Raw genomic sequence first — 14,930 nt, forward strand, 5'->3', positions numbered from 1 at the left:
AATAAAGTATAATTAGTATTGATTTCATTACATTAGATGAAATTAGTTGGGATAGTCATGTAATGCATACATTTTATGGGTACATGTCATGTAACACTTAATAGCAAGTTAGTTAGCAGATGCATTTATCACTGCAATATGGTAATTGAATGATGGTGGTTTCCTATTTGTATTTTATGAGTCTTTAGGGTGTTGGAAGGGTTGTGAGCTTAGCCTATAATATTGAACTTTAAAACTGAAAAAGAAAATTAAGTTTTTCATGAAATATAAATTTCAACCTATTAATTGTGGTTAAATTATTTTCATTTTTAAGTTCTTGAACTACGTCTTCTTTTATATATAATAACTTGTTTAAGGCATATCAATATGTATCCATCATTTTATTTACGATGCTCTTTTTCTATTACTTTTCTCACTATTTTATAATTTCATGAGAATTTAGGTGATTACGTAATACTTTTATCCATGATTATTTTTGGTAAACTCTGAAATATTTAGAATATTCAGGCGGAAATTACTTGCAAAAAATTTAAAGTATCTACATTACATTTTTATTATTTAGTTTAGTTTTTAAATATTTGTCAACCTTATTTTTTTTTGTAATTATTCTAAAATAGATAAATTTGCTATTTCAATTTCTTTGTTATTATAATGAGTGTCATAAGACATATTAAAAATATTTTTCATTTATTGGTTAGTAATAGAGTTTACATTTTAACATGATCACAATATAATAGAAAAAATTTAAAATATTTTGAATATGATCCTTCAAAGATTAACTTTAAAAAACTATGAACAAAAGGAAAAATACTTTCACGACCTAGTTTCAAAACTATTAAAAATTCATAATCGATATGATTATTATCACCTTCATTACTAAATGTTCACAAATTTAATTTTATTCATTATTATCTTTATGAGACAATATTTTAACTTTGGGGTGAGATAGAAGACAAAAATTTCGATGAAATTTTAATCGTCTCTTGTTTGTTCTGTAGTTGTCTCGTCAGCATATTCTCTTGTTTTAGTGTTTAAAACATATATTTAATTTTAAAAAAAGGTATAAAATAAGTAAATCATTCTACCAATGTTGATTTGGCATACTAAACATAGTCACCTTGAGAAGGCTATTATGTTAAACAAATACATTAAGTAGCTAGGTAATATGTATATGTATATATCATATTATTTCAAAGACATGCATTTGGAGTGTTTCAACCCCTTCCCATCATGTTCAAAGCAAACTCAGCTCTTTTGCCTAGTATCCATCTAAAATGTTCATGTTTCATGTTTCTATCATTTTTACAATCTGTTTTGCTTTTCATAACTTTAACCCATCTTTGTCTATATAAAATGTCATATTCTTTATTTCGTTTTTTCATGGTCATTTTTTAAGACAACATATTATGATATCAATACATTATATTTTAGAATTTTATATATAAAAAAAACTTAATATCAATACAATACAGTTTAAGTGAATAAATTTATCATAAAAAAACTAACAATTCATTATTGTTAATGTTATAATTTAGGATCTTATTCAAAATAATAACATTAACAAATCAATAATGATAATATTATTATTTAGAATCTTATTCTAATAATTTCAAGTGATATCTATATGTACTTAAGTATTAGAATTAGAATTTGGCATGAAATATGGTTTATGATACTAACTTCTTGATATCATATATAATTATCATAATAAAACGAAAATTTAACTTAAGTCATCTCTATAAAATTAATATTTAAGAGAAAGAGTGTAACACTATATAGACTCTTTAGAGACTTTGTGTTTTTCCAATAATAACTTATATTCAAAAGGTGTTTTATATAAGTTGACAAGATGTATATTATATTTTATATTTCATTCTTGTTTTGTTTATTCCTATGAGCTTAACTAAATACTCTCAAATATTTCTAAGCAAAGGGTTTAAAAATAAGGTCTAAATAACCGGGCTTGTTATCTATGGTATAATTGAATGTAACTTTCTAAATGTAACAAAAATTAATAGTACTAGTGTAATAAAAGTCATAGTACTTTTCAAATTTTATTTAGTAGTGAAACCGTGTCCTTTAAAAATAAAAGGGTTGTCATGAAATAACACATATAAACTAAAAGATATTTTATGAACGATAAAAAAAACATTCAATAAAGTATAATTAGTATTGATTTCATTACATTAGATGAAATTAGTTGGGATAGTCATGTAATGCATACATTTTATGGGTACATGTCATGTAACACTTAATAGCAAGTTAGTTAGCAGATGCATTTATCACTGCAATATGGTAATTGAATGATGGTGGTTTCCTATTTGTATTTTGTATGAGTCTTTAGGGTGTTGGAAGGGTTGTGAGCTTAGCCTATAATATTGAACTTTAAAACTGAAAAAGAAAATTAAGTTTTTCATGAAATATAAATTTCAACCTATTAATTGTGGTTAAATTATTTTCATTTTTAAGTTCTTGAACTACGTCTTCTTTTATATATAATAACTTGTTTAAGGCATATCAATATGTATCCATCATTTTATTTACGATGCTCTTTTTCTATTACTTTTCTCACTATTTTATAATTTCATGAGAATTTAGGTGATTACGTAATACTTTTATCCATGATTATTTTTGGTAAACTCTGAAATATTTAGAATATTCAGGCGGAAATTACTTGCAAAAAATTTAAAGTATCTACATTACATTTTTATTATTTAGTTTAGTTTTTAAATATTTGTCAACCTTATTTTTTTTTTGTAATTATTCTAAAATAGATAAATTTGCTATTTCAATTTCTTTGTTATTATAATGAGTGTCATAAGACATATTAAAAATATTTTTCATTTATTGGTTAGTAATAGAGTTTACATTTTAACATGATCACAATATAATAGAAAAAATTTAAAATATTTTGAATATGATCCTTCAAAGATTAACTTTAAAAAACTATGAACAAAAGGAAAAATACTTTCACGACCTAGTTTCAAAACTATTAAAAATTCATAATCGATATGATTATTATCACCTTCATTACTAAATGTTCACAAATTTAATTTTATTCATTATTATGTTTATGAGACAATATTTTAACTTTTGGGGTGAGATAGAAGACAAAAATTTCGATGAAATTTTAATCGTCTCTTGTTTGTTCTGTAGTTGTCTCGTCAGCATATTCTCTTGTTTTAGTGTTTAAAACATATATTTAATTTTAAAAAAAGGTATAAAATAAGTAAATCATTCTACCAATGTTGATTTGGCATACTAAACATAGTCACCTTGAGAAGGCTATTATGTTAAACAAATACATTAAGTAGCTAGGTAATATGTATATGTATATATCATATTATTTCAAAGACATGCATTTGGAGTGTTTCAACCCCTTCCCATCATGTTCAAAGCAAACTCAGCTCTTTTGCCTAGTATCCATCTAAAATGTTCATGTTTCATGTTTCTATCATTTTTACAATCTGTTTTGCTTTTCATAACTTTAACCCATCTTTGTCTATATAAAATGTCATATTCTTTATTTCGTTTTTTCATGGTCATTTTTTAAGACAACATATTATGATATCAATACATTATATTTTAGAATTTTATATATAAAAAAAACTTAATATCAATACAATACAGTTTAAGTGAATAAATTTATCATAAAAAAACTAACAATTCATTATTGTTAATGTTATAATTTAGGATCTTATTCAAAATAATAACATTAACAAATCAATAATGATAATATTATTATTTAGAATCTTATTCTAATAATTTCAAGTGATATCTATATGTACTTAAGTATTAGAATTAGAATTTGGCATGAAATATGGTTTATGATACTAACTTCTTGATATCATATATAATTATCATAATAAAACGAAAATTTAACTTAAGTCATCTCTATAAAATTAATATTTAAGAGAAAGAGTGTAACACTATATAGACTCTTTAGAGACTTTGTGTTTTTCCAATAATAACTTATATTCAAAAGGTGTTTTTATATAAGTTGACAAGATGTATATTATATTTTATATTTCATTCTTGTTTTGTTTATTCCTATGAGCTTAACTAAATACTCTCAAATATTTCTAAGCAAAGGGTTTTAAAAATAAGGTCCAAATAACCGGGCTTGTTATCTATGGTATAATTGAATGTAACTTTCTAAATGTAACAAAAATTAATAGTACTAGTGTAATAAAAGTCATAGTACTTTTCAAATTTTATTTAGTAGTGAAACCGTGTCCTTTAAAAATAAAAGGGTTGTCATGAAATAACACATATAAACTAAAAGATATTTTATGAACGATAAAAAAAACATTCAATAAAGTATAATTAGTATTGATTTCATTATATTAGATGAAATTAGTTGGGATAGTCATGTAATGCATACATTTTATGGGTATATGCCATGTAACACTTAATAGCAAGTTAGTTAGCAGATGCATTTATCACTGCAATATGGTAATTGAATGATGGTGGTTTCCTATTTGTATTTTGTGAGTCTTTAGGGTGTTGGAAGGGTTGTGAGCTTAGCCTATAATATTGAACTTTAAAACTGAAAAAGAAAATTAAGTTTTTCATGAAATATAAATTTCAACCTATTAATTGTGGTTAAATTATTTTCATTTTTAAGTTCTTGAACTACGTCTTCTTTTATATATAATAACTTGTTTAAGGCATATCAATATGTATCCATCATTTTATTTACGATGCTCTTTTTCTATTACTTTTCTCACTATTTTATAATTTCATGAGAATTTAGGTGATTACGTAATACTTTTATGCATGATTATTTTTGGTAAACTTTGAAATATTTAGAATATTCAGGCGGGAATTACTTGCAAAAAATTTAGAGTATCTACATTACATTTTTATTATTTAGTTTAGTTTTTAAATATTTGTCAACCTTATTTTTTTTTTGTAGTTATTCTAAAATAGATAAATTTGCTATTGCAATTTCTTTGTTATTATAATGAGTGTCATAAGACATATTAAAAATATTTTTCATTTATTGGTTAGTAATAGAGTTTACATTTTAACATGATCACAATATAATAGAAAAAATTTAAAATATTTTGAATATGATCCTTCAAAGATTAACTTTAAAAAACTATGAACAAAAGGAAAAATACTTTCACGACCTAGTTTCAAAACTATTAAAAATTCATAATCGATATGATTATTATCACCTTCATTACTAAATGTTCACAAATTTAATTTTATTCATTATTATCTTTATGAGACAATATTTTAACTTTTGGGGTGAGATAGAAGACAAAAATTTCGATGAAATTTTAATCGTCTCTTGTTTGTTCTGTAGTTGTCTCGTCAGCATATTCTCTTGTTTTAGTGTTTAAAACATATATTTAGTTTTAAAAAAGGTATAAAATAAGTAAATCATTCTACCAATGTTGATTTGGCATACTAAACATAGTCACCTTGAGAAGGCTATTATGTTAAACAAATACATTAAGTAGCTAGGTAATATGTATATGTATATATCATATTATTTCAAAGACATGCATTTGGAGTGTTTCAACCCCTTCCCATCATGTTCAAAGCAAACTCAGCTCTTTTGCCTAGTATCCATCTAAAATGTTCATGTTTCATGTTTCTATCATTTTTACAATCTGTTTTGCTTTTCATAACTTTAACCCATCTTTGTCTATATAAAATGTCATATTCTTTATTTCGTTTTTTCATGGTCATTTTTTAAGACAACATATTATGATATCAATACATTATATTTTAGAATTTTATATATAAAAAAACTTAATATCAATACAGTACAGTTTAAGTGAATAAAATTTATCATAAAAAAACTAACAATTCATTATTGTTAATGTTATAATTTAGGATCTTATTCAAAATAATAACATTAACAAATCAATAATGATAATATTATTATTTAGAATCTTATTCTAATAATTTCAAGTGATATCTATATGTACTTAAGTATTAGAATTAGAATTTGGCATGAAATATGGTTTATGATACTAACTTCTTGATATCATATATAATTATCATAATAAAACGAAAATTTAACTTAAGTCATCTCTATAAAATTAATATTTAAGAGAAAGAGTGTAACACTATATAGACTCTTTAGAGACTTTGTGTTTTTCCAATAATAACTTATATTCAAAAGGTGTTTTTATATAAGTTGACAAGATGTATATTATATTTTATATTTCATTCTTGTTTTGTTTATTCCTATGAGCTTAACTAAATACTCTCAAATATTTCTAGACAAAGGGTTTTAAAAATAAGGTCCAAATAACCGAGCTTGTTATCTATGGTATAATTGAATGTAACTTTCTAAATGTAATAAAAATTAATAGTACTAGTGTAATAAAAATCATAGTACTTTTCAAATTTTATTTAGTAGTGAAACCGTGTCCTTTAAAAATAAAAGGGTTGTCATGAAATAACACATATAAACTAAAAGATATTTTATGAACGATAAAAAAAACATTCAATAAAGTATAATTAGTATTGATTTCATTACATTAGATGAAATTAGTTGGGATAGTCATGTAATGCATACATTTTATGGGTACATGTCATGTAACACTTAATAGCAAGTTAGTTAGCAGATGCATTTATCACTGCAATATGGTAATTGAATGATGGTGGTTTCCTATTTGTATTTTGTGAGTCTTTAGGGTGTTGGAAGGGTTGTGAGCTTAGCCTATAATATTGAACTTTAAAACTGAAAAAGAAAATTAAGTTTTTCATGAAATATAAATTTCAACCTATTAATTGTGGTTAAATTATTTTCATTTCTAAGTTCTTGAACTACGTCTTCTTTTATATATAATAACTTGTTTAAGGCATATCAATATGTATCCATCATTTTATTTACGATGCTCTTTTTCTATTACTTTTCCCACTATTTTATAATTTCATGAGAATTTAGGTGATTACGTAATACTTTTATGCATGATTATTTTTGGTAAACTTTGAAATATTTAGAATATTCAGGCGGGAATTACTTGCAAAAAATTTAAAGTATCTACATTACATTTTTATTATTTAGTTTAGTTTTTAAATATTTGTCAACCTTATTTTTTTTTGTAATTATTCTAAAATAGATAAATTTGCTATTGCAATTTCTTTGTTATTATAATGAGTGTCATAAGACATATTAAAAATATTTTTTATTTATTGGTTAGTAATAGAGTTTACATTTTAACATGATCACAATATAATAGAAATAATTTAAAATATTTTGAATATGATCCTTCAAAGATGAACTTTAAAAAAATATGAACAAAAGGAAAAAATACTTTCACAACCTAGTTTCAAAACTATTAAAAATTCATAATCGATATGATTATTATCACCTTCATTACTAAATGTTCACAAAATTTAATTTTATTCATTATTATCTTTATGAGACAATATTTTAACTTTTGGGGTGAGATAGAAGACAAAAATTTCGATGAAATTTTAATCGTCTCTTGTTTGTTCTGTAGTTGTCTCGTCAGCATATTCTCTTGTTTTAGTGTTTAAAACATATATTTAGTTTTAAAAAAAGGTATAAAATAAGTAAATCATTCTACCAATGTTGATTTGGCATACTAAACATAGTCACCTTGAGAAGGCTATTATGTTAAACAAATACATTAAGTAGCTAGGTAATATGTATATGTATATATCATATTATTTCAAAGACATGCATTTGGAGTGTTTCAACCCCTTCCCATCATGTTCAAAGCAAACTCAGCTTTTTTGCCTAGTATCCATCTAAAATGTTCATGTTTCATGTTTCTATCATTTTTACAATCTGTTTTGCTTTTCATAACTTTAACCCATCTTTGTCTATATAAAATGTCATATTCTTTATTTCGTTTTTTCATGGTCATTTTTTAAGACAACATATTATGATATCAATACATTATATTTTAGAATTTTATATATAAAAAAAACTTAATATCAATACAGTACAGTTTAAGTGAATAAAATTTATCATAAAAAAACTAACAATTCATTATTGTTAATGTTATAATTTAGGATCTTATTCAAAATAATAACATTAACAAATCAATAATGATAATATTATTATTTAGAATCTTATTCTAATAATTTCAAGTGATATCTATATGTACTTAAGTATTAGAATTAGAATTTGGCATGAAATATGGTTTATGATACTAACTTCTTGATATCATATATAATTATCATAATAAAACGAAAATTTAACTTAAGTCATCTCTATAAAATTAATATTTAAGAGAAAGAGTGTAACACTATATAGACTCTTTAGAGACTTTGTGTTTTTCCAATAATAACTTATATTCAAAAGGTGTTTTTATATAAGTTGACAAGATGTATATTATATTTTATATTTCATTCTTGTTTTGTTTATTCCTATGAGCTTAACTAAATACTCTCAAATATTTCTAGACAAAGGGTTTTAAAAATAAGGTCCAAATAACCGAGCTTGTTATCTATGGTATAGTTGAATGTAACTTTCTAAATGTAACAAAAATTAATAGTACTAGTGTAATAAAAATCATAGTACTTTTCAAATTTTATTTAGTAGTGAAACCGTGTCCTTTAAAAATAAAAGGGTTGTCATGAAATAACACATATAAACTAAAAGATATTTTATGAACGATAAAAAAAACATTCAATAAAGTATAATTAGTATTGATTTCATTACATTAGATGAAATTAGTTGGGATAGTCATGTAATGCATACATTTTATGGGTACATGTCATGTAACACTTAATAGCAAGTTAGTTAGCAGATGCATTTATCACTGCAATATGGTAATTGAATGATGGTGGTTTCCTATTTGTATTTTGTGAGTCTTTAGGGTGTTGGAAGGGTTGTGAGCTTAGCCTATAATATTGAACTTTAAAACTGAAAAAGAAAATTAAGTTTTTCATGAAATATAAATTTCAACCTATTAATTGTGGTTAAATTATTTTCATTTTTAAGTTCTTGAACTACGTCTTCTTTTATATATAATAACTTGTTTAAGGCATATCAATATGTATCCCTCATTTTATTTACGATGCTCTTTTTCTATTACTTTTCTCACTATTTTATAATTTCATGAGAATTTAGGTGATTACGTAATACTTTTATGCATGATTATTTTTGGTAAACTTTGAAATATTTAGAATATTCAGGCGGGAATTACTTGCAAAAAATTTAAAGTATCTACATTACATTTTTATTATTTAGTTTAGTTTTTAAATATTTGTCAACCTTATTTTTTTTTTGTAATTATTCTAAAATAGATAAATTTGCTATTGCAATTTCTTTGTTATTATAATGAGTGTCATAAGACATATTAAAAATATTTTTTATTTATTGGTTAGTAATAGAGTTTACATTTTAACATGATCACAATATAATAGAAATAATTTAAAATATTTTGAATATGATCCTTCAAAGATTAACTTTAAAAAAATATGAACAAAAGGAAAAAATACTTTCACAACCTATTTTCAAAACTATTAAAAATTCATAATCGATATGATTATTATCACCTTCATTACTAAATGTTCACAAAATTTAATTTTATTCATTATTATCTTTATGAGACAATATTTTAACCTTTGGGGTGAGATAGAAGACAAAAATTTCGATGAAATTTTAATCGTCTCTTGTTTGTTCTGTAGTTGTCTCGTCAGCATATTCTCTTGTTTTAGTGTTTAAAACATATATTTAGTTTTAAAAAAAGGTATAAAATAAGTAAATCATTCTACCAATGTTGATTTGGCATACTAAACATAGTCACCTTGAGAAGGCTATTATGTTAAACAAATACATTAAGTAGCTAGGTAATATGTATATGTATATATCATATTATTTCAAAGACATGCATTTGGAGTGTTTCAACCCCTTCCCATCATGTTCAAAGCAAACTCAGCTCTTTTGCCTAGTATCCATCTAAAATGTTCATGTTTCATGTTTCTATCATTTTTACAATCTGTTTTGCTTTTCATAACTTTAACCCATCTTTGTCTATATAAAATGTCATATTCTTTATTTCGTTTTTTTATGGTCATTTTTTAAGACAACATATTATGATATCAATACATTATATTTTAGAATTTTATATATAAAAAAAACTTAATATCAATACAGTACAGTTTAAGTGAATAAAATTTATCATAAAAAAACTAACAATTCATTATTGTTAATGTTATAATTTAGGATCTTATTCAAAATAATAACATTAACAAATTAATAATGATAATATTATTATTTAGAATCTTATTCTAATAATTTCAAGTGATATCTATATGTACTTAAGTATTAGAATTAGAATTTGGCATGAAATATGGTTTATGATACTAACTTCTTGATATCATATATAATTATCATAATAAAACGAAAATTTAACTTAAGTCATCTCTATAAAATTAATATTTAAGAGAAAGAGTGTAACACTATATAGACTCTTTAGAGACTTTGTGTTTTTCCAATAATAACTTATATTCAAAAGGTGGTTTTATATAAGTTAACAAGATGTATATTATATTTTATATTTCATTCTTGTTTTGTTTATTCCTATGAGCTTAACTAAATACTCTCAAATATTTCTAGACAAAGGGTTTTAAAAATAAGGTCCAAATAACCGAGCTTGTTATCTATGGTATAATTGAATGTAACTTTCTAAATGTAACAAAAATTAATAGTACTAGTGTAATAAAAGTCATAGTACTTTTCAAATTTTATTTAGTAGTGAAACCGTGTCCTTTAAAAATAAAAGGGTTGTCATGAAATAACACATATAAACTAAAAGATATTTTATGAACGATAAAAAAAACATTCAATAAAGTATAATTAGTATTGATTTCATTACATTAGATGAAATTAGTTGGGATAGTCATGTAATGCATACATTTTATGGTTACATGTCATGTAACACTTAATAGCAAGTTAGTTAGCAGATGCATTTATCACTGCAATATGGTAATGGAATGATGGTGGTTTCCTATTTGTATTTTGTGAGTCTTTAGGGTGTTGGAAGGGTTGTGAGCTTAGCCTATAATATTGAACTTTAAAACTGAAAAAGAAAATTAAGTTTTTCATGAAATATAAATTTCAACCTATTAATTGTGGTTAAATTATTTTCATTTTTAAGTTCTTGAACTACGTCTTCTTTTATATATAATAACTTGTTTAAGGCATATCAATATGTATCCATCATTTTATTTACGATGCTCTTTTTCTATTACTTTTCTCACTATTTTATAATTTCATGAGAATTTAGGTGATTACGTAATACTTTTATGCATGATTATTTTTGGTAAACTTTAAAATATTTAGAATATTCAGGCGGGAATTACTTGCAAAAAATTTAAAGTATCTACATTACATTTTTATTATTTAGTTTAGTTTTTAAATATTTGTCAACCTTATTTTTTTTTGTAATTATTCTAAAATAGATAAATTTGCTATTGCAATTTCTTTGTTATTATAATGAGTGTCATAAGACATATTAAAAATATTTTTCATTTATTGGTTAGTAATAGAGTTTACATTTTAACATGATCACAATATAATAGAAATAATTTAAAATATTTTGAATATGATCCTTCAAAGATGAACTTAAAAAAAATATGAACAAAAGGAAAAATACTTTCACAACCTAGTTTCAAAACTATTAAAAATTCATAATCGATATGATTATTATCACCTTCATTACTAAATGTTCACAAAATTTAATTTTATTCATTATTATCTTTATGAGACAATATTTTAACTTTTGGGGTGAGATAGAAGACAAAAATTTCGATGAAATTTTAATCGTCTCTTGTTTGTTCTGTTGTTGTCTCGTCAGCATATTCTCTTGTTTTAGTGTTTAAAACATATATTTAATTTTAAAAAAATGTATAAAATAAGTAAATCATTCTACCAATGTTGATTTGGCATACTAAACATAGTCACCTTGAGAAGGCTATTATGTTAAACAAATACATTAAGTAGCTAGGTAATATGTATATGTATATATCATATTATTTCAAAGACATGCATTTGGAGTGTTTCAACCCCTTCCCATCATGTTCAAAGCAAACTCAGCTCTTTTGCCTAGTATCCATCTAAAATGTTCATGTTTCATGTTTCTATCATTTTTACAATCTGTTTTGCTTTTCATAACTTTAACCCATCTTTGTCTATATAAAATGTCATATTCTTTATTTCGTTTTTTCATGGTCATTTTTTAAGACAACATATTATGATATCAATACATTATATTTTAGAATTTTATATATAAAAAAAACTTAATATCAATACAGTACAGTTTAAGTGAATAAAATTTTCATAAAAAAACTAACAATTCATTATTGTTAATGTTATAATTTAGGATCTTATTCAAAATAATAACATTAACAAATCGATCAATAATGATAATATTATTATTTAGAATCTTATTCTAATAATTTCAAGTGATATCTATATGTACTTAAGTATTAGAATTAGAATTTGGCATGAAATATGGTTTATGATACTAACTTCTTGATATCATATATAATTATCATAATAAAACGAAAATTTAACTTAAGTCATCTCTATAAAATTAATATTTAAGAGAAAGAGTGTAACACTATATAGACTCTTTAGAGACTTTGTGTTTTTCCAATAATAACTTATATTCAAAAGGTGTTTTTATATAAGTTGACAAGATGTATATTATATTTTATATTTCATTCTTGTTTTGTTTATTCCTATGAGCTTAACTAAATACTCTCAAATATTTCTAGACAAAGGGTTTTAAAAATAAGGTCCAAATAACCGAGCTTGTTATCTATGGTATAATTGAATGTAACTTTCTAAATGTAACAAAAATTAATAGTACTAGTGTAATAAAAGTCATAGTACTTTTCAAATTTTATTTAGTAGTGAAACGGTGTCCTTTAAAAATAAAAGGGTTGTCATGAAATAACACATATAAACTAAAAGATATTTTATGAACGATAAAAAAAACATTCAATAAAGTATAATTAGTATTGATTTCATTACATTAGATGAAATTAGTTGGGATAGTCATGTAATGCATACATTTCATGGGTACATGTCATGTAACACTCACTATGCCAAACAAGACCTTAGACAGCGCTTTTTTTGGCCTTAGACAGCGCTTTAAAGCGCTGTCTAAACCTCCGCTGCTAAAGGTTTAGACAGCGCTTTTTTAAATCTTAAAAGCGCTGTCTAAGCCCCCCCCCCCCCTTAGACAGCGCTTTGGCCAAAAGTGCTTTCTAAGACCCTCCTATTTTAATTTTTTTAGGTATACTTTAGATAGCGCTTTTGGCCAAAGCGCTGTCTAAGGGGGGGGGGGGGGGGGGGGGGGGGGGGGGCTTAGACAGCGCTTTTCAAAAAGCGCTGTCTAAGCCCCCCCAATTTTAATTTTCTTAGGTATACCTTAGACAGCGCTTAAGGCAAAAGCGCTGTCTAAGGGGGGGGGGGGGCTTAGACAGCGCTTTTCAAAAAGCGCTGTCTAAGCCCCCCCCCCTTAGACAGCGCTTTTGCCTTAAGCGCTTTCTACCCCCCCTTTAGACAGCGCTTTTTACAGAAGCGCTGTCTAATGTATACGAAATTTTTGTAGCTTTTGTTTTAAATCCCATTTTTTCCAGGTTTATAAACCAGAATTTCTACCTGTTTTCAACCAGATTTTGACAGACAGTTATCACATTTTATACATGCCATTTTGGCCTTTTTTCTACCAATTTTTGGCTAACAAATATATATATATACCAATTCAAACCAATTTTGTACACATTTACAAATATGACAATTAGTATCAAAATATATACAAATTTATGTACACATTTACAAGTCATTACATATACTACAAATGTACACATTAATTACACAAATTTATGAAAAAACTTTGAGCTCTATCATGAATTGACACCACTCCTCTTTGATTTCGTCCACTTGATCCTTTGTATAAAATGCACACTTGAATTCCTCAAAGTACTCATAATAATATAACATATTTTGAATTAATTCCAACTATTTAATTATATGAGATATGTGTAAATATAAAAATAACTCATAGGTTAGAAATACATACATCGGTGGGAATCACTAATCGGCCCAAAGCAAGAGTATCCCGCATAAACCTCAACACGAAATACCCGCAATCTATTTGATTATGTTGTTGAGGACACTACATGAAAAAAAAATATGGATTATAAATCCTAAGTTTTATCAAGTGTCATCACTAATATAATGAAAAATGTGGTAATTAAAAATATACCGCCACTTTAATCCATGTAATGCGGTTGGCGCTCCTCCTTGAGGTTTGGATATCTCGTTGGGCCCGAAAAGCTTGTAGGACGCTAATAAAATAAAAATGAAGCAATTAGAACAATTCACATAAACTAAGAAAAATTTTGAACATTCTCACTTACGTGTCAATTAGGTCCTTCATATCCGGGTATGTTGTCCAATCATTTCCTAACGAGTCAAGATAATACACAATTTCTCGGATAGGATTGATTGCGAGCAACAACCAATGTCCACTGTAATGATTAGGCAAATGTTAGATGGTAACTTGGAAAATAATTATAATAGATGAATTTAGAATGAAATGCTAACCCGGTATTAAACGGTATAAAAAACAACTTCTCCGCATCTTTATTCTCCATGAGGATCCGAAGAACATACTCCGTCACGGTATGCGGTCTACTTAAGATTAAACCTAAGTTGACGCTCGCGGGTGCTAAGAATCCGAATGACTCGTCCAAATCATTGGGGCGCATCAATTTGTCATACAAAAACCTAATATAAAAACATCATTAACACCTCTTTTGAAACATAAAGTAAACCGGATTAACATAAAGTAAACATCATTAACATAAGTTGTTTAATTAATAAAACAAAGTAGACCGGATTTACCTAATATATGTATTGACAATGTTGACGCCGATTTCTTCATGACCAAAAACTTGCATGAAGTCTT

At 25.1% G+C, this 14,930-nt stretch overlaps 1 long non-coding RNA gene across 1 annotated transcript; it reads right to left on the minus strand.

The window, feature by feature from the left end:
* Window positions 1-14,262: 14,262 nt before the first annotated feature.
* LOC127119999 (uncharacterized) lies at window positions 14,263-14,718 on the minus strand. Its single transcript, XR_007802980.1, has 3 exons — window positions 14,567-14,718; window positions 14,380-14,490; window positions 14,263-14,307 (listed from the first exon to the last, which is right to left on the minus strand). It is a non-coding gene; the product is annotated as an uncharacterized LOC127119999 (long non-coding RNA).
* Between the last annotated feature and the right edge of the window lie 212 nt (window positions 14,719-14,930).

This window comes from Lathyrus oleraceus, chromosome 1, assembly GCF_024323335.1.
Source record: "Lathyrus oleraceus cultivar Zhongwan6 chromosome 1, CAAS_Psat_ZW6_1.0, whole genome shotgun sequence".
NCBI classification, from domain to species: domain Eukaryota; kingdom Viridiplantae; phylum Streptophyta; class Magnoliopsida; order Fabales; family Fabaceae; genus Lathyrus; species Lathyrus oleraceus.